This window comes from Rhinopithecus bieti, unplaced genomic scaffold, assembly GCF_001698545.2.
Source record: "Rhinopithecus bieti isolate Rb0 unplaced genomic scaffold, ASM169854v2 scaffold_12003, whole genome shotgun sequence".
NCBI lineage: Eukaryota > Metazoa > Chordata > Mammalia > Primates > Cercopithecidae > Rhinopithecus > Rhinopithecus bieti.
In genome coordinates, this window is record NW_016807365.1 from 866,661 (window position 1) to 874,495 (window position 7,835).

Below are 7,835 nucleotides of genomic sequence, written 5' to 3' on the forward strand. Positions count from 1 at the left end.
GCGGAGCTGCCGAAGACCATGAAAACCTACCTCTTGCATTAGTGTGACCTGAATGTGAGACCTGAGGTCAAAGGAGATCATTTAGGAGCTAGGAGATCATTTTGGAGCTTTAACATTTTGACTGCTGTGCTGGATTTCAGATTTGCATGGACCCTATAATCCCTTTGCTTTGGCCAATTTCTCCCATTTGGAAATATTGTCTATATTTACCCAATACCCGTACCCCTATTTTATACAGAAAGTAACTAGCTTGCTTTTGATTTTACAGGCTCATAAGCAGAAGGGACTTGCCTTATTTCAGATAAGACTTTGGACTGTGGGATTTTGAGTTAATGTAGAAATGAGTTAAGACTTTGGGGGACTGTTGGGAAGGCATGATTGGTTTTGAAATGTGAGGACATGAGATTTGGAGGGCCCAGGGGCAGAATGACATGGTTTGGCTGTACCCCCAACCAAATCTCAATTTGAGTTGTACCTCCCAGAATTCCAACATGTTATGGGAGGGACCCAGGGGAGGTTATTGAATCGTGGGGCCTGGTCTTTCCTGTACTATTCTCGTGATAATGAATAAGCCTCAGGAGATCTGATGGGTTTATCAGGGATTTCTTCTTCTGCTTCTCCTCATTCTTTCTTGCTGCTGCCATGTAAGAATTGCCTTTTGCCTCACATCATGATTCTGAGCCCTCCCCAGCCATATGGAACTGTAAGTACAATTAAACCTCTTTTTCTTCCCAGTCTCAGGTATGTCTTAGCAGTGTGAAAATGGACTAATGCAGACATTAAACTGAGAACAAATTTTCTTCTGAGTATAGGGTCTTCTCTGATTATATAAGGGGTTTAACCCACAAAGTTGACCTTGTGAATATTTTTGTCATAAAAATGTATATAGGTAAGGTACACAGTGTAAAATTTTGATATACATGTACATTGTAAAATGATATCGATAGTCAAGGTCATTAACTAATCCATCTTCGCACATCGTCACAATTATGTGGGTGTGTGTGGTGAGAACAGTTCAGATTTACTCTCTCAGCAAATTTCAAATATACAATACAGTATTATGAACTATAGTCGCAGATATTTTTAAAGCACAGTGGGAGAGAGTCACATGCTAATACTAATGGAGCTGAAAGTAGAATCTGGGGTCCGTGAAGTAACAATGGAGTCACAATGCCACTCTCTACAGCTAACCCTTGCCTTTTAATTAGGTCATAAACAAACAAACAAAGAAAAGAAAATAAACAGCTAAATGATGAAGCTACTCTTTTATTGTATATTTTGCATTGAATATATTACTAACAGCCACAGAATGAATTATCCAGATTAATTACACTAATTAACTATATTGTGTTGTGCCCAGTAACAGATTTTAAAATACGGAATGGGTGGTCAATAAGAGATTAGTCTCTAGGCATTTGTTAACTTTGCTATTAAAGTCTCAAGTGCTGGTGAGCTTTTTGATGCACATGTAAACTCTTCAAACATTTCAGAAAAACTTTCATACAATGATCATTGAGCCACAGACTACGTGCTGACTGAGCTGCAGTATTAGGAGTAAAACAAAGAAGTAAATCAGAATTGCCTTCTTATTTATTTTATTTATTTCATCCAAGTGTTGTGTGAAAGAAAAGAAGACAACATCATATGAGGAACAGTCACTTTGCCAGCAGAGAAGGAAAGGAAAACCACTTTGTTGAACACTCAAGTTGTGGAGGAACACTCACGCAGTGGCATACAATACAAATTCAGTGTGATCTGTTTGTAAACTTTCACGGTTCAAAAATATTGCCTCTGCATGCCAAACAGAAGTTGTTATAAGCAGCTGTGATGAGACACCCTTCACGGGGGGGAAAAAAAAAGGTTTATGATCTAAAGCCTCTCTCTAGCACTTTCTATCAAGATTTATCTGCTTAAATGGGATATTTCAGCCATAACGAAATAAAAAATAATACTTCTCCAATTTGATGCTGTCATTTTCAATTCCCTCCATGGAATGATTATTTACTTCAAAGGTTAGTGGGGTGGAGGGAGAAGAAAAATAGACATTACCTAGACAACATTTCTACCTATGGTTACTAGAAGTAAATGAGCAGCACATTTACTATGTTTCTGATGAAAGTGCATTGCTAAAGAAATACTGAAAATTGCTAGGAAGAAAATTGTAAGGCTTCAATTCCCAGGTCATTTGCTGGAACACTGAACTCAATGCAACAGGGAATAGAGAAAACTGCTCTGCATCCATGAAAGGCATTTCCTTATGGTCCATCTCAAATGTGACCGTAGAGAAAAATACAAAATGAGGTTTGTCCCAGAGGAGAGATCCAGAAGCTGTAAAGGAGATGGGTACAAAAAAATAAAAATAAAAATAAATCATCCCATAGATGAGAACCAGAGACAGAACCACCCAAGAACTTGACTCCTCTGCCAGAATGAGCAAGAAGCAAAAGCAGAAACCCCTGATAAACCCATCAAATCTCGTGAGACTTATTCATTATCACAAGAATAGCAGGGGAAAGACAGGCCCCCATGATTCAATTATGTCCCCCTGGGTCCCTCGCAAAACACGTGGGAATTCTGGGAGATACAATTCAAGTTGAGATTTGGGTTGGGACACAGCCAAATCATATCGATCAGTTTCATTTTTTCCCTGGTGGTAAAAATTCACCACCCTAGACTGGCTTGCGTATACAACAGGTCATGAGACACAGTTCTGGTCAAGGAAATGTAAGGAGCTACAAGGTGGGGCTCCAAGCTAAATAAAGTAAGGAATTGGTCCTGTTGACTTGCTCCTGTTATCATTTGTTTTTTCCATCAGCCTTTAGCCTTCTCCCATCTTAATTAAAAGCTTGATGCCTAATGGTGCCAGAGCACTCTTGTAAGCTTGAGGGAAAGTCCTACACGCTAAAGATGGTGGATTATAAAGTTGAAGGAACCTGACTGTCTGGAAGGATTGGGGGATCTCTGTTCTGAATTGGACTGCTGAAACCTAAAGTGAGGAAAATAAACTGCTTATTTGGTGGAGCCAGAACTTGCTAGGGTTGAAGTTTTTCACAGCCAAACACTTACATCTTAAACAATATACTACGCAATCAGCAAAAGCCAGAAAATGATCTATTGAACAGAAGTTTCACACATTCATTCAAGTCTTGATATGGAGTATCCACCTTTTGCCAAATATTGCCCTGGGAACTGAGCTTAGGTCCTTGAGGGAGACTGACACTTTGCCTTCAAGGATGTTTATTCTGAGAATCAGGATTCATGCATAAGTGCAGTTCAAAGAAAGGCTGGTAAAAGTTTCCATACAAAATGATATTATGCTAAAGATATAGGAATGTTTTCATGTCCTTAACATACATCTAGTTAAAAAGAAAACATTTGTTCAACATTCGGCCAGGTAATCGGACAAAGTTCAGTTCGTGGTGTGTTTCTATGCCATGTTACAGTGTTTTAGTGATTGTTTTCCCTGATACTACTGAAAAAAAAAATTGTTGAATTTCACCAAATTATCTATTAACTACTAAATACTATATATGTGTAAATAGTAAAGCCAAAGTAAGTATTTCTGCCGTGACATTTGCCATCTGTTAATTTATAAATTGTTTTTTTAAAAATTATTGAATGTCTCTGTTTTCACTAAGATTCATGTGTGTCTTATTTAGCTGTTTGCTTTTCTTGTTTGTTTGCTCATTTATTTATTTATTTAAATACCAGATGTTTTGATAGATTGCTTTTTATGGATTTTATATTTTACTCCAAGATCCAGCAAAACAAACAAGCTTAATTTTGTAATACAGATGTTTTCCTAAAACTTTATGTGTGAGTCACGCTCCCACTTTTAGCAAATTTAACAGGTTATTAAGTATGGTAGGAGACTTCACTACCGAAGGAAAACCATATTTTAGTCCTTGATGAAATAACAGACAGCTAATATCTATATAGATACTGTGACTTAATAGCTAAGTGTTTTTACACATTCAATTATTAATTGAACTTAAGACATTAATTTATCATAGTTACATAAATAAAACTTAAATATAATGTACTAATATACACCAGACATGATATAGCTAGATACTTATAAACATGCTCAATAGTTAAGAAGAACATGTCTAAGAAGAAGGCTCTTTAGGAAGCACTGGAAAAGTGCTTGCTCAGTACTTTCAGGTTTCTGAAATCTTTAAATGACTAATCTAGGAAATTTTTTTTTGAACAAAATAAGATGAAGTATAAATACTAAAAATAGCACTTTAAAATGATTACTAGGCTATATTTCTAAAATTTATACTATTATCACTGAACACAAATCAAATGGTTAAGAATAAAATTGTGAATTTTATAATAAAGCAATGACCAAATGATAAAAATCATGAAATAACTGAACAGTTCTTCTTTTAGATATAAATCATGTTATCTGGAAGAGTGGTAATAGCTGGCATCTACTGGCCAAGGTCTGGTAAACAATTTAGCAGATGGAGTGTATAGTTCTTTTGTTACTTTTAATTTTTTAATATCCATGTAGTTGAAATAACTGTTCCTAAGACTCTCTTCCTTAAACCCTAGGCAAGTTACTAAACGGTGTCATGCACTGTGCTGTCTGGTTACTGTGGTTCATTTGTGCGAAAGCGAAGTCTATGTTTATTGACTCACTTTCATTCTCTCTAAAATAAGTAGTTTGAGTTTGCACTGTGTTCCTTAACCGTCCACAGGCTATAAGGCAATGTGCTAGTGTCCAAAAAATAAGGTAACTATGGAATCTCTTCTTGGAACAGACTCAACAGTGAGGCTGTTAGTATAGGTTCCTATGTGCCAGTTCATAACCATGCTAAATACTGCAGTATATGATGGGATAATAAATATTTATTTGAGAAGAATTTTTTTCATGTTTTATGTTATTCTCAAATAATCTGCATGAATGAGGGATAAGAACACAGGAACTTATATAGAAACAGAGTATATCTAAGCAATCTTCTAGTAAAATCAGTCTGGTTATGTTGACTATTACTGTGTTACTTTGCTGATTTGGAGTTCAATTTTGAATCCAGAAGTGAATTTCTTTGGGAAAAGTGATGCTACTCTGACTACAACTGCTATTCTAGGCTTCTCATTCTACTCTTGCTCTCAGAATAACTCAGTTTCTCCTTTAGATACATACTAAATAGTTTAAAATAAACATTTACTTGAATGAGTATAAAATTACTAGTCTGCCTTCAGTGATATGTTTTGTTTTAATCTGAATTTTACAATGTATCGATCTCTTCTAGTCTTAGATCCTTGATATTTCTAGGGCTCTATGTAAAATACAAACAATTTTGACATGCAGAATGAATATAAAAGAAATTTTATTTAGGAAGAAATTTGCAGAGCAGTGATAAATCTCCTTCCTGTTTCATTATTTTATAATTGCTTTTGTATGAAACTAATTCACAGAAGCCTGACATGCTGAAGGGGAAATCTGTTGACAAAAAAGTAAAGATTAAAAATAGTAACATTATACATACAGAATTCATAGCTCAATTAGAGCCACAATCTCCACGTATATATTCAGCTTTACAATGTTACTCATGAATAGGCAACCCATGATATATTAAAATTATCACTGATCTCTAACTTTTAAGTGTTTGTTAAAATGTAGACATAGTCCCTCTTAAAAATAGTATTCAGTCATATGTGGAATCCTAGAGTAAAGGAAATTGAAATCTCATTCTAGGGATTAGAAAGAATTCATGTAAACACACATTGTTTTACACTGATCTGGTCACTACTTCTAATTTCAACTGTAAGCAAATTTTTTAAATTATTTGACTTGTCTGGTACCAGTTAATTGGGTTTTGCGGATGCAAATGGAGACCATCTGTACCTATACAGATTAACTATCAGGATAAATAATGAAGGTCACCTTTGTCAACATGACTTCACTATTTTATCAAATAAATTATTCTTAAGAAGATGTGACTTTTAATCAACAAATAACTTCACTTTTTGCTTCATGAAATTTCTGAAAATTAATTTATTTGAATAATAGCTTGTTCACGTGAACAACTTGCTTGTCAAACAATGATTAACGTTTCAAGATCCCTGCATTCAAAGAACCACTTTGAATCATTAGAAAACATCTTAAATCTCTATCTCATTTTTTTTTTTTTAATTCGAGACAGAGTCTTGCTCTGTCACCCAGGCTAGAGTGCAGTGATGCGATCTTGGCTAACTGTAAACTCCACCTCCTAGGTTCAGGCAATTCTCCTGCCTCAGCCTCCTAAGTAGCTGGGATTGATTACAGGCATGCGCCACCACACCCAGCTAATTTTTTTTATTTTTAGTAGAGATGGGGTTTCACCATGTTTGCCAGGCTGGTCTCGAACTCCTGACCTCATGATCCTCCTGCCTTGGCCACCCAAAGTGCTGGGATTACAGGTGTGAGTCACCTCAACTGGTCTCTATCTTAATTTTTTAAAATTTCATTAAAATTGCCATATACACACAATACAGGAGGTGTTTTTATTACAACACTGACAGCCAACAAAACTGAGGGAAATGACCAGTGCTTTGGAAACCTCAACTGAGGCTCCAAGCAGTTTAAGAGGTAAGATTTTTGGTTATCTAATTATATAATTAATGTTTTAAAGAACTCTGATGATAAGTGAGTAACTTAATTTTAAAAAATAATTTTGGGGCTGGGTTCGGTGGCTCACGCCTGTAATACCAACACTTTGGGAGGCCGAGGTGGGCGGATTACAAGGTCAGGAGTTTGAGACCAATCTGGCCAATATGGTGAAACCCCTTCTCTACTAAAATTACAAAAATTAGCCAGGCATGGTTGCGTGCGCCTGCAGTCCCAGCTACTAGGGAGGCTGAGGCAGAAGAGTCGCTTGAACCCAGGAGGCGGAGGTTGCAGTGAGCCAAGATTGCACCNCCTGTAATACCAACACTTTGGGAGGCCGAGGTGGGCGGATTACAAGGTCAGGAGTTTGAGACCAATCTGGCCAATATGGTGAAACCCCTTCTCTACTAAAATTACAAAATTAGCCAGGCATGGTTGCGTGCGCCTGCAGTCCCAGCTACTAGGGAGGCTGAGGCAGAAGAGTCGCTTGAACCCAGGAGGCGGAGGTTGCAGTGAGCCAAGATTGCACCGCTGCACTCCAGCCTGGGTGACAGAATGAGATTCTGTCTCAAATAATAATAATAATAATAATAATAAATTTTTGTAAACATAGGGTCTTCCTGTGTTGCCCAGGCTTGTCTCAAATTCTTGGGCTCAAGCAATCATTCTGTATAGATTCCCAAAGTGCTGGGATTACAGGTGCAGCCTTTGATTTTCCAGGTTAACAGGTCTATAGTGATAACACAGAAGAGGTTGGGTGGGAGCATTAAAGCTTTTAAACAGTATGAGTACTATTGTGTGTTCTTGTATTGTCATGGAAACCAAGAACCTATTTTCAAAGAGATCTGTGAATCAATGAAAGAAGAAAGGAAGGAAAAGAGAACAGAAGAGAGACAAAGAAAGAGAATAAAGGAAGATTTTTTTTAAGACTATGCTTTCAAAAATCCCTGAGTTTTAGAATTTAGATTTTCTGAATTGGTAAATACATAGGAATGATACATTTTAGAAATAAAAGAACAGTATTTGGGGGCACTAATCCGATTAACTACAGCATACTAAAATTAATAAATACTTCAATGATAATTGAATTCACTCTATTAAAATTACATATATGTAATGATTTCCATCGGTGTGCTGGAACTGGTATATACCACCCTAACAAGAGCACATTGTTAAAGTTTTAGGAATTTTCTGAGCTGATTTTAAAATGTAACCATTATTAAAATTATATTATATA